Raw genomic sequence first — 17,596 nt, 5'->3', positions numbered from 1 at the left:
TTTTTTTATTAAAATGGAAAATCTGCCAAAAAAGTGAAATTTAGAAATTTCATCTCCATTTTCCTTTTATTTGCGTGGAACACCTAACCTTAACAAAATTTGTAAAATCAGTTTTGAGTGACTTGAGGGGTGTAGTTTCTACAATGAGTTCATTTATGTGGGGTTTCTACTATGTAAGACCCACAAAGTGTCTTCAAAACTGAACTTACCCTTAAAAAGTGTGTTTTTGAAATTTTCGTAAAAATTTTAAGAATTGCTTTTAAAATTCTAAGCCTTCTAACGTCCTAAAAATATAAAATGACATTTATAAAATGATGCCAACATAAAGTAGACATATGGGGAATGTTAAGTAAAAAATATTTTATGAGGTATCACTTTCACCTCACGCATTGCACCCGCGTGGAAAAATCGCCCATGTGAAAGGGGCCCATGTGAAAGGGGCTATATTCACGCGACTGTAGTGTTTTGCGGATCCGCAAATTGAGGATCTGCAAGACACGGATACCAGCCCGCGTGCATTCGTCAATTTGCGGACCGAACACGGCCGCCGCTACCATAGAAAATGCCTATTCTTGTCCGCAATTGCGGACAAGAATAGGACATGCTCTATTTTTTTTTTTTGCAGGGCCACGCAACAGAACTACTAATGCAGACAGCACATGGTGGGCTCTTCACATCTTTTGTGGCCTTATTGAAATGAATGGGTCCGCACCCTTTCCGCAAAATTGCAGAACGGATGTGGACTCATTCATACGGTCGTGTGAATGTAACCTTATGCTGGAAAGTGGGTGGATCGACACCGGATCCCATTATAGTCAATTGGGATCCGGTGGTGAATGATCGAATCTGGTGAACTGGAGATGCGAACTTAACCTTACAAATTTGTACAAAATAAACATTAATATACAGTATGTGTTTCCTCCAAATAGTACCGTAACAAAGTAAATATATCAAAGTCAAAATAAAAAGGTATGTCGGTGTTAATATGGTAAGGTAAAAAACCATAACCATTTCATTACTTTCTGAAGGCTAAAACTGGGTGGTAATCAGACAAGGCTGAATAAGTATCAAAAACCTTTTACTTGGCCTGTTGATGTACCAGCATAATAGCAGGTAAAATAACATGACATGCTATGGTATCTTGGCTATACTTTCTTTTATCCAGGAGAAATATGCAGAAATATGAAGTTTGCTACTCTAGCCTAGGGTGGCCACTGGCTTCACCCCAGAAAGCCGGGCCTCACCGGCCGCGCCCACCTCTGTCATACCACACCCCATCTCTGTGAAGCCACACCCCCCATCACCGGGCCGGGGGGGGGGAAATGGGGGGAGGAAAGGGAAGAACTTCTTGAATGGAAGGCGAGCTGGGGGCCGCCGGGGTCCTTCTCTCTCCCTCAGTCAGCCGTAGGGAACCATGGCTGCGGCTCTAGTGACTAACTGGGGGTGAGAGAAGCCTCAGTCAGTTGCTGCAGCTGGCGCTCAGACAGCGCAGTGCTGCTGTCTGGGAATGAGCAACTGAAAGGGTGGACATCCCTTTGTCCGTCCAGGACCTGCGTCGGACGGAGGACAGGGAGCCAGAAAACCAGACTGTCCGGCCTAAAACCGGACGTCTGGCCACCCTACTCTAGCCCCATATCCCAATATTGTGGCCAATGATTTTTTGTTGAAGCCCCCCTTGGCAGCCAGCTCATGTTCTGTCTGTTCCCCAATAGACAAAGGAGAACATAGTCAAAGGGGTACCCTATAGCCAAGATCAAAATGGCATCCTGTTAAAGAGAATATGTCAGCTTCAAACACCCGACAAACTAGATGAAATGGTATATAGTGTAAGTGATGCCGAGTCTGCTATGCAATTTTTAGCTTCATACTAATTTGCATTACAGTGCTGTGCTCCCACAAACCAGTAGTAAAATGCATTGAGAGAACTCCTATGCTCATACACATAATGGAAAAGACTCAAAGAGGAGTCCTCTAAATGCACTTTACTGCTTGTGGGAGCACAGTATCAGAATGTAAATGAGTATGAAGATAAAAATTACATTATCAGACATAAAGGTCTCTGGAGGACAGTTATAGATGTTAATCCGAAGTCATAGATGTTCTATGTATTTGTATATTTTGTGCCTGGATACATATGTCTCTGTAGTACAATATTGCTTTGTCTTTTTTCCGAGTACTATTGTACATGCACTTGTAGCTGTTCAGTGAATGATAATGATTCTCCAGGTCTGATATGTCTTGTTTGCTCTTAGTGCAGTGCTCCCCAGTGCGTTGCATGCCAGTCTGAGAGTGCAATGTCTCGTGGCCTCTTGTCAGGTGGTTTGCTTTCCTCCATTACACTGGTACTACAGGCAGCATTAAAGGATGTCTATGTTAATCCTGTAAAATTGTGGCTCCACTAAATATCTTCCAGATGCATTTGGGGGAGGGGGGTGTCATTGTCTGTGTCATCTGTCATGTGGCAAAAAAAGGTATAGCCTTCTTACAGGTTTCCATTGTCAGACAGTTTAAAAATCAGGGATGGATTGCCAAAAAAAGAGGATACATCTAAAAACTGGAATGGATTGTTAATTTGCCATCTATAAAATAGACTTGATTGCCAGAATATAAACACTGTATTTAATACATCAAGAAATAATTGTTAAATATATAGCTACATCTATCTTTACTCCAGCTTCTATGTCTATGAAAATGCTTGAGAATCATATAATATAAAGAATAATAGTGTGTATATACAGTGGGATGCGAAAGTTTGGGCAACCTTGTTAATCGTCATGATTTTCCTGTATAAATCGTTGGTTGTTACGATAAAAAATGTCAGTTAAATATATCATATAGGAGACACACACAGTGATATTTGAGAAGTGAAATGAAGTTTATTGGATTTACAGAAAGTGTGCTATCATTGTTTGAACTAAATTAGGCAGGTGCATAAATTTGGGCACCACAAAATTGAAAGGAAAGCAATATTTAGTAGATCCTCCTTTTGTAGAAATTACAGCCTCTAAACGCTTCCTGTAGGTTCCAATGAGAGTCTGGATTCTGGTTGAAGGTATTTTGGACGATTCCTCTTTACAAAACATCTTTAGTTCATTCAGGTTTGATGGCTTCCGAGCATGGACAGCTGTCTTTAAGTCACACCACAGATTTTCCATTATATTCAGGTCTGGGGACTGAGATGGCCATTCCAGAACGTTGTACTTGTTCCTCTGCATAAATACCTTAGTGGATTTTGAGCAGTGTTTAGGGTCGTTGTCTTGTTGAAAGATCCAGCCCCGGCGCAGCTTCAGCTTTGTCACTGATTCCTGGACATTGGTCTCCAGAATCTGCTGATACTGACTGGAATCCATGCGTCCCTCAACTTTGACAAGATTCCCAGTCCCTGCACTGGCCACACAGCCCCACAGCATGATGGAACCACCACCATATTTTACTGTAGGTAGCAGGTGTTTTTCTTGGAATGCTGTGTTCTTTTTCCTCCATGCATAACGCCCCTTGTTATGGCCAAATAACTCAATTTTAGTTTCATCAGTCCACAGCACCTTATTCCAAAATGAGGCTGGTTTGTCCAAATGTGCTTTAGCCCACATCAAGCGGCACTTTTTGTGCTGTGGGCGGAGAAAAGGCTTCCTATGCATCACTCTCGCATACAGCATCTCCTTGTGTAAAGTGCGCCGAATGGTTGAACAATGCACAGTGACTCCATCTGCAGCAAGATGATGTTGTAGGTCTTTGGTGCTGGTCTGTGGGTTGACTCTGACTGTTCTCACCATTCGTCACTTCTGTCTATCCGAGATTTTTCTTGGTCTGCCACTTCGAGCCTTAACTTGAACTTAGCCTGTGGTCTTCCATTTCCTCAATATGTTCCTAACTGTGGAAACAGACAGCTGAAATCTCTGAGACAGCTTCCTGTATCCTTCCCCTAAACCATGATGGTGAACAATCTTTGTCTTCAGGTCATTTGAGAGTTGTTTTGAGACCCCCATGTTGCTACTCTTCAGAGAAAATTAAAAGAGGAGGGAAACTTACAATTGACCCCCTTAAATACTCTTTCTCATAATTGGATTCACCTGTGTATGTAGGTCAGGGGTCACTGAGCTTGCCAAGCCAATTTGAGTTCCAATAATTAGTTCTAAAGGTTTTGGAATCAATAAAATGACAACAGTGCCCAAATTTATGCACCTGCCTAATTTTGTTTAAACAATTATAGCACACTTTCTGTAAAACCAATAAACTTTATTTCACTTCTCAAATATCAAATATCACTGTGTGTGTCTCCTATATGATATATTTAACTGACATTTTTTATCGTAACAACCAACGATTTATACAGGAAAATCATGCCGATTAATAAGGTTGCCCAAACTTTCGCATCCCACTGTATATATATATATACAGGGAGTGCAGAATTATTAGGCAAATGAGTATTTTGACCACATCATCCTCTTTATGCATGTTGTTTTACTCCAAGCTGTATAGGCTCGAAAGCCTACTACCAATTAAGCATATTAGGTGATGTGCATCTCTGTAATGAGAAGGGGTGTGGTCTAATGACATCAACACCCTATATCAGGTGTGCATAATTATTAGGCAACTTCCTTTCCTTTGGCAAAATGGGTCAAAAGAAGGACTTGACAGGCTCAGAAAAGTCAAAAATAGTGAGATATCTTGCAGAGGGATGCAGCACTCTTAAAATTGCAAAGCTTCTGAAGCGTGATCATCGAACAATCAAGCGTTTCATTCAAAATAGTCAACAGGGTCGCAAGAAGCGTGTGGAAAAACCAAGGCGCAAAATAACTGCCCATGAACTAAGAAAAGTCAAGCGTGCAGCTGCCAAGATGCCACTTGCCACCAGTTTGGCCATATTTCAGAGCAGCAACATCACTGGAGTGCCCAAAAGCACAAGGTGTGCAATACTCAGAGACATGGCCAAGGTAAGAAAGGCTGAAAGACGACCACCACTGAACAAGACACACAAGCTGAAACGTCAAGACTGAGCCAAGAAATATCTCAAGACTGATTTTTCTAAGGTTTTATGGACTGATGAAATGAGAGTAAGTCTTGATGGGCCAGATGGATGGGCCTGTGGCTGGATTGGTAAAGGGCAGAGAGCTCCAGTCCGACTCAGACGCCAGCAAGGTGGAGGTGGAGTACTGGTTTGGGCTGGTATCATCAAAGATGAGCTTGTGGGGCCTTTTCGGGTTGAGGATGGAGTCAAGCTCAACTCCCAGTCCTACTGCTAGTTTCTGGAAGACACCTTCTTCAAGCAGTGGTACAGGAAGATGTCTGCATCCTTCAAGAAAAACATGATTTTCATGCAGGACAATGCTCCATCACACGCGTCCAAGTCCTCCAATATAATGACATGGCCTCCTTGTTCACCTGATCTGAACCCCATTGAGAACCTGTGGTCCATCATCAAATGTGAGATTTACAAGGAGGGAAAACAGTACACCTCTCTGAACAGTGTCTGGGAGGCTGTGGTTGCTGCTGCACGCAATGTTGATGGTGAACAGATCAAAACACTGACAGAATCCATGGATGGCAGGCTTTTGAGTGTCCTTGCAAAGAAAGGTGGCTATATTGGTCACTGATTTGTTTTTGTTTTGTTTTTGAATGTCAGAAATGTATATTTGTGAATGTTGAGATGTTATATTGGTTTCACTGGTAAAAATAAATAATTGAAATGGGTATATATTTGTTTTTTGTTAAGTTGCCTAATAATTATGCACAGTAATAGTCACCTGCACACACAGATATCCCCCTAAAATAGCTAAAACTAAAAACAAACTAAAAACTACTTCCAAAAATATTCAGCTTTGATATTAATGAGTTTTTTGGGTTCATTGAGAACATGGTTGTTGTTCAATAATAAAATTAATCCTCAAAAATACAACTTGCCTAATATTTCTGCACTCTCTGTATATATATATATATATATATATATATATACAGTACAGACCAAAAGTTTGGACACACCTTCTCATTCAAAGAGTTTTCTTTATTTTCATGACTATGAAGGCATCAAAACTATGAATTAACACATGTGGAATTATATACATAACAAACAAGTGTGAAACAACTGAAAATATGTCATATTCTAGGTTCTTCAAAGTAGCCACCTTTTGCTTTGATTACTGCTTTGCACACTCTTGGCATTCTCTTGATGAGCTTCAAGAGGTAGTCCCCTGAAATGGTCTTCCAACAGTCTTGAAGTAGTTCCCAGAGATGCTTAGCACTTGTTGGCCCTTTTGCCTTCACTTTGCGGTCCAGCTCACCCCAAACCATCTCGATTGGGTTCAGGTATGGTGACTGTGGAGGCCAGGTCATCTGGCGCAGCACCCCATCACTCTCCTTCATGGTCAAATAGCCCTTACTTTGAAAGTTTTCCCAATTTTTCGGCTGACTGACTCACCTTCATTTCTTAAAGTAATGATGGCAACTCGTTTTTCTTTACTTAGCTGCTTTTTTCTTGCCATAATACAAATTCTAACAGTCTATTCAGTAGGACTATCAGCTGTGTATCCACCTGACTTCTCCTCAACGCCACTGATGGTCCCAATCCCATTTATAAGGCAAGAAATCCCACTTAATAAACCTGACAGGGCACACCTGTGAAGTGAAAACCATTTCAGGGGACTACCTCTTGAAGCCCATCAAGAGAATGCCAAGAGTGTGCAAAGCAGTAATCAAAGCAAAAGGTGGCTACTTTGAAGAACCTAGAATATGACATATTTTCAGTTGTTTCACACTTGTTTGTTATGTATATAATTCCACATGTGTTAATTCATAGTTTTGATACCTTCAGTGTGAATCTACAATTTTCATAGTCATGAAAATAAAGAAAACTCTTTGAATGAAAAGGTGTGTCCAAACTTTTGGTCTGTACTGTATATATATATATGTAAACATTTTCCATATACCAATCTGTATTTTAATCCAAAAGGTCCCCAATATGTGCAGAATCCATATCTCTTAGTGGTCACATCAGATGCATAGTCACATGTATATATGCATCCTACTGTTCTATCTGGAGTCTAAACATACAGTAGTCAATTCTGACTGTCCTCTAAATATGCTAAATATACTGCAATACTGTGCAAAATCATACAGATGCAAATAGACCTATATGAACCCGTTTCTATATAAATTATGATAATTTACAATTTATTGCAGTATAACATATTTTACTAATGGGTTTTTATTGAATTTTTAATGCATGTTATAAGCACTTTTTTATTTTTTATTATTGTATCTAAGTTACAATCACATCTGTAACATACAAATGAATGGCAAAGGGATATTGGGATATGTTATAAGCACTTTTATTATGTGTTTTTGATGGTTATTTTTTGATATTTTTATTTATTACTACCATTAATGCAATGACTTTTTTTGCAATGTATTTATTTGTAGTTTCATGCTGTTACATTTTATTGCTGACTGGGATTTCTCTTCAATAGTTATGTGATGCCATAATACCCTCATAGTTAATTGATTTTGTGTTTTATGATTTTGCATGAGTGAAGGCAACCTAGGGATACAGCAATTTTCTTTTTCCATAGACATAGTCATATAAGGGATTGCTTTATGCAGGACAAACTCTATATTTATTAATTCCAACATTTTGGTGTACCTCTATTGTACCTCTATTGTATTGTATAACATTTTAGGGTGGCAGTATAAAAAATAACACAATTCTGCCATTCTTTTTAGGGTTTTGTTTCTGTGAAGTGCACTGCATGGGTAAAAATGACTTGTTAAAGGAGTATTCCAGTTTTTATTATTTTATGTACTTGTTTCTATAATAGGAAATCATACATGCTTACATACCTTTGTTATATCAGGTTGTTGACCCTTATATGCACAGTTCAATAGTATAGCGTATGGATTACTCCTGTGTAAAGTATTCATGGCCTAACGGAAACATGACATTCAGTGAGCAGCTGTGTTACATTACATACGTGTGCTGCCTGAACACACAGCACATGTCCATGTTATAACTAAATAATACTAGTGGTGGAATAATGATTTTTATTGTGGTTATTATGATAAGTACATCTCTAATTGCATCCACATTGCAGCCTCTCTCTGAGTGAGTTCTAAAATAACTGCCTCTCCCTAGGTATGTTGAAAAATGGTTGCCTGTCTCTAACTGATGTTGTAATGTTATTAATAAAGTTAAGTTTCAAAAACGAATACAATACACAATGAAGAGACACTGGGAAAACTACTAAATCTACTTCTATACAGGCACTGACAGACATGCTAATGATATACTGCTGCAGGTACAGTAGTAATAGTGTATATACTATATATGTTCTGCACCTCAATAAACTACTATCCATCTGTTCCATTCCTGGGCAGTTAACTGAATGTCAGACGTCATTTGACACATGAAAGGGTCAGATGATTGATGCCATATCTATCTATCTATCTATCTATCTATCAAAAAGTAAATAAAATGTTAAAAATTGATTCAGGATCTTTGAAGGCGCTGTCCGGACTCAGATGAAGTGAAAACTTAAGGATCAATGTTTATAATAAACAATGATCTTTATTTGATAATAGTCTAGGCGTTTCTGGGGCTAAATTGCCCCCCATAGTCCCCGTCAGGACTATGTACAATTAAAACAAAGGTTTTTGGGCGCGCAGACGGGGGGAGGATTGTGGGTGTGTTCTGATCAGGTTAATTGACATTTATCTCTTGCCATGTCACATAGCGCTGGCTCGTGTAGGACTGTGAGATTAACATCGATAGATAAATCAATATATGAATGGGCAGGTGGATATGTAAAATAAAATTATTATTAATATTTATTATTAAAGCGCCATTCATTCCATAGCGCTGTACATATGATATGCTGTGCACATACATAATACAGACAATTGCACTAATCATAAACAAGACAAGTTACAAACTGGTACAGAAGGAGAGAGGGCCCTGCCCGTGAGGGCTTACAATCTACATGGTATGGGAGAAGGACACAGTAGGTGCGAGTTAAGTTGGTTATGGCGGTATAGAGACAGCAGGGTCACTGGTTGTAGGCTTGTCTGTAGAGGTGGGTTTTCAGGTTTCTTTTGAAGGATTCCAATGTAGGTGAGAGTCTGATATGTTGGGGTAGCGAGTTCCAGAGTATGGGGGATGCACGGGAGAAATCTTGGAGTCGATTGTGGGAAGAGGCGATAAGAGGAGAGGAGAGAAGGAGGTCTTGTGAGGATCGGAGAGTGCGTGTGCGGATGTATCGGGAAAGTAGCTCAGAGATGTAGGGAGGGGACAGGTTATGGACGGCCTTGTATGTATTTGTTAGTACTTTGAAGTGAATTCGCTGGGCAATGGGGAGCCAGTGAAGGGATTGGCAGAGGGGAGAGGCAGAGGAGTAATAGGGTGAGAGGTGGATTAGTCGGGCAGCAGAGTTAAGGATAGATTGGAGAATGTTGCAGTAGTCTAGGCGGGAGATAATGAGGGCATGTACAAGAATTTTCGCAGATTCAAAGTTAAGGAAAGAACGGATGCGGGAGATGTTTTTGAGTTGGAGGCGACAGGTGGTGGAAAGAGCTTGGATTTGCGGTCGGAAAGAAAGTGCAGAATCCAAGGTCACTCCAAGGCAGCGGACTTTGTTGACCGGGGAGAGTGTGCAGCCATTGATCATGATAGATAGGTCTGTTGAGGGGGTTGAACAAGATGGGGGAAAGATTATAAATTCTGTCTTATCCATGTTAAGTTTTAGAAAGCGAGAGGCGAAGAAGGATGATATAGAAGATAGACATTGTGGGATTCGTGATAGTAAGGTGGTGATGTCTGGACCAGAGAGGTAGATTTGTGTGTCGTCAGCGTAGGAGTGATACTGAAAGCCATGGGACTCTATGAGCTGTCCCAGGCCAAAAGTGTAGATAGAGAAGAGCAGGGGTCCTAGGACAGAGCCTTGCGGGACACCAACAGAGAGGGAATGAGACGAGGAGGTGGTGCGAGAGTGGGAGACGCTAAACGTCCGGTCTGTGAGGTATGATGTGATCCAGAAGAGGGCCAGGTCGGTGATGCCAAGAGATGAGAGAGTTTGCAACAGAAGTGAGTGGTTAACAGTGTCAAAGGCAGAGGACAGGTCAAGGAGAAGGAGGACAGAGTATTGTTTCTTGGTTTTGGCTGTCAGTGGGTCATTGGTGACTTTGGTAAGGGCAGTCTCGGTCGAGTGGTGGGGTCGGAAGCCAGATTGTAGGCGGTCAAAGAGGGAGCAGGAGGAGAGGTGGGAGGACAGTTCTAAATGGACATGTTGTTCAAGTAGCTTTGAGGCAGATCTACAGATAAATCAATATATGAATGGGCAGGTGGATAAGTAAAATAAATTAAATAGATCTGTTATATTTATTTATGTTTGGGTGTTTTTATTTATATTTCTTGGGACAGGGATCGCTCCATGGCTCCGCCGGTGAGAAGGGAAATTCGGGAAGAGAGAGTGGCGGCATGGAGAGAAGCCCTGCTCTGCTCTGCGCGAGCGCCGACCATGTAACGGCTGGGCATCTCTGTCTCCCACCATTGGACACTGTATCCCATGTGTGGGGATTGCCCAAATACTCTGTTGCCAGAGGGGATATGGTAGGGACTGATGACTCTGCTGCCCAAGAGTGATATGGTAGGGAAGGGTGCCAGCTGGTAGAGGTGCTCAAGCGTGGCTCTGTATTATACATGTGCCGATTTTTACACAGCAGGAGCGAAGTTGTATGTTATTGTTTACACCTGTATGTCATGCGCTGGAATCGCTACTTGACTCTGCCCGCAAGGAGGGATGTGGTAAGGGAGGGTGCCGGTAAGGACTAGTTGCGGCATGTATTACTACCTGTTATTATTGAATACTGTATCAAAAGTAACGGCAGTGTGAGCTATGGGCTCAGCGTAGTGGTGGCCCGGTCTTTCAGATCTCTCGGCTGCAGTTTTTATTCTTGTTTTTATTCCTGGACTTAAGGTACTTCATGTCAAGGGGGTGCTCTTAAAAGAAAGGTCGAAATTGTCGATGCTTCCTGGCTAGTTATGTCCAAAATGTATATTCATATGAGGGGGGAGGTTATTTTAAGATCGTAGGGTGTGTTAGTCATATTTGGATCAAAAATTGTATTTGGGATCAGAGGCACCACGCTGGTGTTTTTATTCTATGTATACTAAGTATATGTGTGATTTTCTGTATACATAATTATTTATATTTGTACGATATCTATTTCTATGTGTGTAGCGCCTAATTTATATTATCATTTCATTTATTTAATTAAGGTTGTGGGGGGGGGGGGGGGGTGAGTGTGTTTAATTGGTAAATCCAGTATACTTCTCGTTTCTGAAGGAGTTCAAATCTATTATATGGGTTAGGGGGTATGAAATCAATCGGGGTGATTTTGATAGGGTGTTGTTCTTTTTCTGGAATGTTGGCACAGTGTCTGGATAGACTATGTTTGGCATACTGTTTTTATATATTGTGGCGGTGTTGGTTCAAGCAACAGTGTAATGCTTGAGTTGTGCATCCTATATATTGCAAGCCGCATTGACACTCAATCATATAGATAACATATGAGGATTGGCATGTTAGTGAAATAAATATTGTTAGTATTTGAAGAAAAATATATTTTGTTTTGGTTGTACAACAGAGGCAGCGGGGGGTGTTGCATTTGTAACTTCCCATTTTGTTAGTATTTTGGGGGCGTGTCCTTTTTTGTGGGCATGTCCTTTTTGATGGGTGCTAATAGATTTCAGCTGGTGGGGGGACATCTGTATGTGATTTTTGGTTTGTTTGGAAGGTGCTTTTTGAGATATGGATCTTGCAGTAGGATGTGCCAATGTTTTTGTAGGATCTGTAAGATGATGGGGTTTGATGTGCTGTACTGTGTGATGAAATGGAGATTTTTCTGAGTGGTTGGTTCTTTCGCACTTGGTTTGAGGCAATCTGCTTGTGTTAGTTGCAGGCTTTTTTGTGTGAAACCCTCTTATGTACATATTCCTGACAAAGGGGGCAATTCAGCCCCAGAAACGCGTAGACTATTATCAAATAAAGATCATTGTTTATTATAAACATTGATCCTTAAGTTTTGATTTCATCTGAGTCCGGACAGCACCTTCAAAGATTCTGAATCAATTTTTAAAATTTAATTTAATTTGCCTGCTGACTGCCCTGGAGCAAACACAGAGGATCATGGCTGCAGCCTAGGACAACCTCCTGCTAGTCAGGACACAAAATAACCAGCCAAGAGATCTACAGTTGTTGTGACTCCTCACAACAACATCCATTAAACAAATCCTTACCTTTCAACCTAACACCAAAACAACTGATACAGCACATGTGGCGCCCAATTTTCCCTATTTTTATTTTTGCATATCTATCAAAAAGACTACATGCATCCCAAAATAGTATCAATAAAAACTAGTTCAGTTTTTTAGGTCCCCATAGGGGATTTGAACATGCAATAGTCTTATTGCTTGTAGAATATACTGTAATAATTATACATTACAATGTATAGGGATTTTCACAGGCTTTCTACTGCATACTTTAATAGTAGCCAGGAAATGGCAGTGTGTCTGGTTTAATAAGGTTGATCTTATTAAAATGAATATACTTTAATAATATTCCTTAAAAATTATCAAATCTACACGGGAAGATAATCACTGAGGGTACACTCAAATATATTGCCGCACAAAGCACCTGCAAGGTATATAGGGGATAAAGGGAAGCTGTCCCTATCGTCTCACCCTAATCTTGCTCAGCCCAGGGACAACCCCTGATGGTGGGGACTCCCTGTCCTCGAACCTAGGCTGATCTAAACCTCATGTAGCCTTAATACAGTGATCCTGAGAGGGTAGAGAGGTAGAAAATGGTGCTGAAGTGTGGGCAGATACAAAAAGAAAGGACATACAGAAGCGACAATACCACATACAGCTACCCTAATAATAAATAGGGCCTAATAATGGACTGTGTATACAGCCCTTGTGCTGCTGGTTAATACAGCCAGCTAGGTACACAGTGCATTATAGTTGTACACAAAAAAACGTCAATCATACCCCGACGCGTTTCCCCCACTATGTGGGATCATCAGGGGGTCAGTACATCAAAGATGCCTAATATCCATCTAGTATTATGATGTCATATATGGTACAATTATTGTGGATGTGAGATATCCTTCGACTATTACGATATCCTAGGTTTTGGATATCCATCCACCATTACAGTATCCTATATTCAGATATAGATAAGATGGTAAGAGGACCGTTTATTGATAGTAGGGGGAGAGAAGCTATAAGATATAAACAAACAGACCAGGTGAGGCATACATTAGGACCATAAGTCAGTTTTGCTGGAGTCCCGTGTAGATACCTGTGGAGGAAAAGTATGTATGATGTAGAGCAGGATATATCAAAGCCACAACCTCCACCAAAATCCGCGATAAAGGGATGAAACTCACAGTCTCAGGACCACTTTTAAGTATCCAATAATCTCTTGAATGGCCCCATAGAAAAACAGTTGCCTAGCCTGTAAAGGGTAAGGATTCTTGGTGACCAAACACAAATAGGATAGTAAAAGCTAGACAGGGAAAAGATATCCCTACTTACAGTTAGTTGTCCGCCTCCGAGTACGGTCGCCCCCTCTCCTCCAAAGGCCCATGAATATCTGTGCCAGGTGCCCCCTTATAAATACCCACGCTCATCAATATCAAATTTCCCACCTGAACTATCAAGGTACGGTGGTGTCCGCTTCCTGGTTTTGTCACTTCCGGTCTGTGGATATGTCCACTTCCGGCCGGTGGAACGCAAGGCGGCGCTCCGCCCTGGACGTGCTGTTCCTCTCACGTGCTTCCGGTCCATGAAGCGCAGTGGAACGCAATAAGCAAGGAGCATAGGATAGAGCCATATTGAGTCAATACGCTCAAATCGGTCCCCCAAACATGGAAATCATCCAAGGCAGTACCGGAGGCAAGCGTATATTAATGGAAATACCTCAACTAAATAATGCAGCACAGTGGGAAAAAATAAGATATATTTATTATATGAGGTGCTTTCAGTTCATGACACCCAGATGCCATATCGCCCGTCACATCCTGGAAAATTATGTAAAGGGTGTGCTAAGTAATCAAATGAGGAGATAATGCTCATTGACTTCGATAGTATTAAATTTGGATGCGTCCCGCACCCTGGCCAGTTAAAGGACCTAAAATTATTATTCCCGGCCCGACAATTCCAGACAAGGGAAAAAGACAGGCAGAACAGCGACAGCCAGGCCAGGGTGCGGGAAGCATCCAAATTTAATACTATCAAAGTCAATGAGCATTATCTCCTCATTTGATTACTTAACACATCCTTTACATAATTTACAGGATATGACGGGCTAGGCAACTGTTTTTCTATGGGGCTATTCAAGAGATTATTGGATACTTAAAGCTGGTCCTGGGACTGTGAGTTTCATCCCTTTATCGCGGATTTTGGTGGAGGTTGTGCCTGTGATATATCCTGCTCTATATCATACATACTTTTCCTCCACAGGTGTCTACACGGGACTCTAGCGAAACTGACTTATGGTCCTAATGTATGCCTCACCTGGTCCATTTGTTTATATCTTATAGCTTCTCTCCCCCTACTATCAATAAGCGGTCCTCTTACCATCTTATCTATATCTGAATATATGATACTGTAATGGTGGATGGATATCCAAAACCTAGGATATCGTAATAGTCGAAGAATATCTCACATCCACAATAATTGTACCATATATGACATCATAATACTAGATGGATATTAGGCATCTTTGATGTACTGACCCCCTGATGATCCCACAGAGTGGGGGAAACGCGTCGGGGTATGATTGACGTTTTTTTGTGTACAACTATAATGCACTGCGTACCTAGCTGGCTGTATTAACCAGCAGCACAAGGGCTGTATAAACAGTCCATTATTAGGCCCTATTTATTATTAGGGGAGCTGTATGTGGTATTGTCGTTTCTGTATGTCCTTTCTTTTTGTATCTGCCCACACTTCAGCACCATTTCCTACCTCTTTACCCTCTCAGGATCACTGTATCAGGGCTACATGAGGTTTAGATCAGCCTATGTTCGAGGACAGGGAGTCCCCACCATCAGGGGTTGTCCCTGGGCTGAGCAAGATTAGGGTGAGACGATAGGGACAGCTTCCCCTTTTCCCCTATATACCTTGCAGGTGCTTTGTGCGGCAATATATCTGAGTGTACCCTCAGTGATTATCGTCCGGTGTAGATTTGATAATTTTTAAGGAATATTATTAAAGTATATTCATTTTAATGGGTAACTATGGCCCCCGCCACATTAAACACCCGCTCGGATGCCACACTACTAGCCGGGCAGGACAGCTTTTCCAGGGCAAACTCTGCCAGTTGCAGCCACAAATCCAGTTTGGCTGCCCAGATGTCCAGCGGATCTTCAATGTGGGGTGGCAGGGTACTGTCCAAGTATGCAACCACCAGCTGATTTAGGTCCTGCTCCAGGTCTAGCTGCTCCAGGTCTAGGTGTGTGAAGAAAGCTGCTCATCAGCAACTCTAGACTCAGGTTGCTGCTGATGGAGCTGGAACTGCTCCTACTCCCCCCCCCCCCCCAGCCACAGCAGCCATGGCAGAAGAAATGAGCGCAGAGGCCCCCCGGTCAGACCTGCAAAGGGATGGACGATTGCGCAGATAGGCAGCGGCCAACTGACTACATAAGATGTCTCTATAGTAGTTCAGTTTGTCCTCCCTTTCAGCGGGTGTAAAAAGGCCCCCATTTTGGACCGGTAGCGAGGGTCCAACAGGGTGGAGAGCCAGAAGACATCCCTCTGCAGAATGGTGACAATTCGGCTGTCACTACACAAGCAAGTGAGCATGAATTGGGCCATTTGTGCAAGTGACTCGGAGGGACTCCCTGCCTCCATCTCCATTGGATACTGCCACGGTGTGTCTGGATTCTCTGCCTCCTCTTCCTCACCTCCCTGTAGCTCCTCTGGCTGCTCCTTCTCTACTGTCACCTGTGTATAAAAACCACCCATTTTGCTACACATTGCTTTTGCTCCAATGTCCTCCTCCCTCTCCTCCAGTTCAGCCACCACTCGGCTCATGTGGCCGTGAGATCTAGGCGCCACGTCTCCAGTCCGCTGACCAGCCAGATTTACCAGCATCTGTTCCAGGACATGAAGCAGTGGAATGACATCGTTCATCCCGTAGTCCTGGCGACTGACAAACATGACCTCATCAAAGGGTCTGAGCAAACAGCAGGTGCATAAGCTGCCACTGCTTGACATCGAAGTTACACAGGGGAGAACCCCTGGAGAGTGGATGAAGAGCATGCAAAGTTTCCCGGCCATTTTTAGGATGTCTTGCAGATGGGTGGAAGACTTGAGGAACCGCTTGACAACCAGATTAAACACGTGTGCCATTCACAGTGCATGGCTCAGCCCTCCTTGATGCAGCCCTGACACCATGTACTTTCCGTTGTCGGTTACTAGAGATGAGAGAATTTTAGAAAAATTAGATTTGGCCGGTTTGCCAAATTTTGGGGAAAAAATCACTTCAATCAGAATTTATTCACTGTAATTCGCGTAAAAAAAAACTGCTATTTCCTGGCTGCAGAAAGCCTTTATAGTGGTGTAGAACACTGTGCCTTGCAGTAACACGCATAGGGAGTCTGCTGTGGTAGTGAAATAATACTGTGAATCAGTATGACATGCAGATTACAGGCGTCGCTATTAGAATCACTGCACACTTCACTTATTTGGGCAGTCACGGGGCCAAAACTGACCAAATAACTCAAGTATGAACTCAGTCTTACAGGTCGATGTTAGCGCCTAGAAGAAGTGCACTCCTTTTACACTGTCGTCAGCTGATTCAACATAGATGTCTACAGAACCTGTTCTATTAAATGCTTATACAAGTAGAGCCCTCGGACAGAGTAGAGAGGGTGTCAGCAGTAAGTTAATATCACTGATTACTTTGCCCTTCCACTGATCCATAAGAACAATAACCCCCAAAAAACAGATCTTGTCTGTTGGGCATCTGCCTTCACTCGGTCAGCATTTGGTCAGTAATCCATCAGTATTGCTAATGGCCCAAAAAATTTTCACACTTCACCACACAACGGCAAATACTTATTTTGGGCCACTAATACACGCAAAAAAGTGCTTTAGAACATATAACTGCACTGCTGAATGGCAAAAATAATTTAATTTTTCCCCTAATACATGACAAAAAGGGCTTTAGAACATATTACTGCACCGCTGAATGGCAAATATATTTTTCTTTTGCCACTAATACATGACAAAAAGGGCTTTGGAACATATAGCTGCACCGCTGAACGTCAAATAGGTCCTTATTTTTTGCCACTTATACACGGCACAGAAGGCTTTAGAACATATAACTGCACCGCTGAAAGGCAAATATATTTTTATTTTGCCACTAATACACACCACAAAAGGATTTAGAACATATAACTGCACCGCTGAATGGCGAATATATTATTCTTTTGCCACTAATACACGCCACAAACGGCTTTAGAACATATAACTGCACTGCTGAACGGCAAATATATTTTTCTTTTGCCACTAATACAGAACAAAAAGTGCTGTCATTTT

This window comes from Bufo bufo, chromosome 2 (assembly GCF_905171765.1).
Source record: "Bufo bufo chromosome 2, aBufBuf1.1, whole genome shotgun sequence".
Taxonomy (NCBI): Eukaryota; Metazoa; Chordata; class Amphibia; order Anura; family Bufonidae; genus Bufo; species Bufo bufo.
This window is presented reverse-complemented; position numbering follows the sequence as displayed.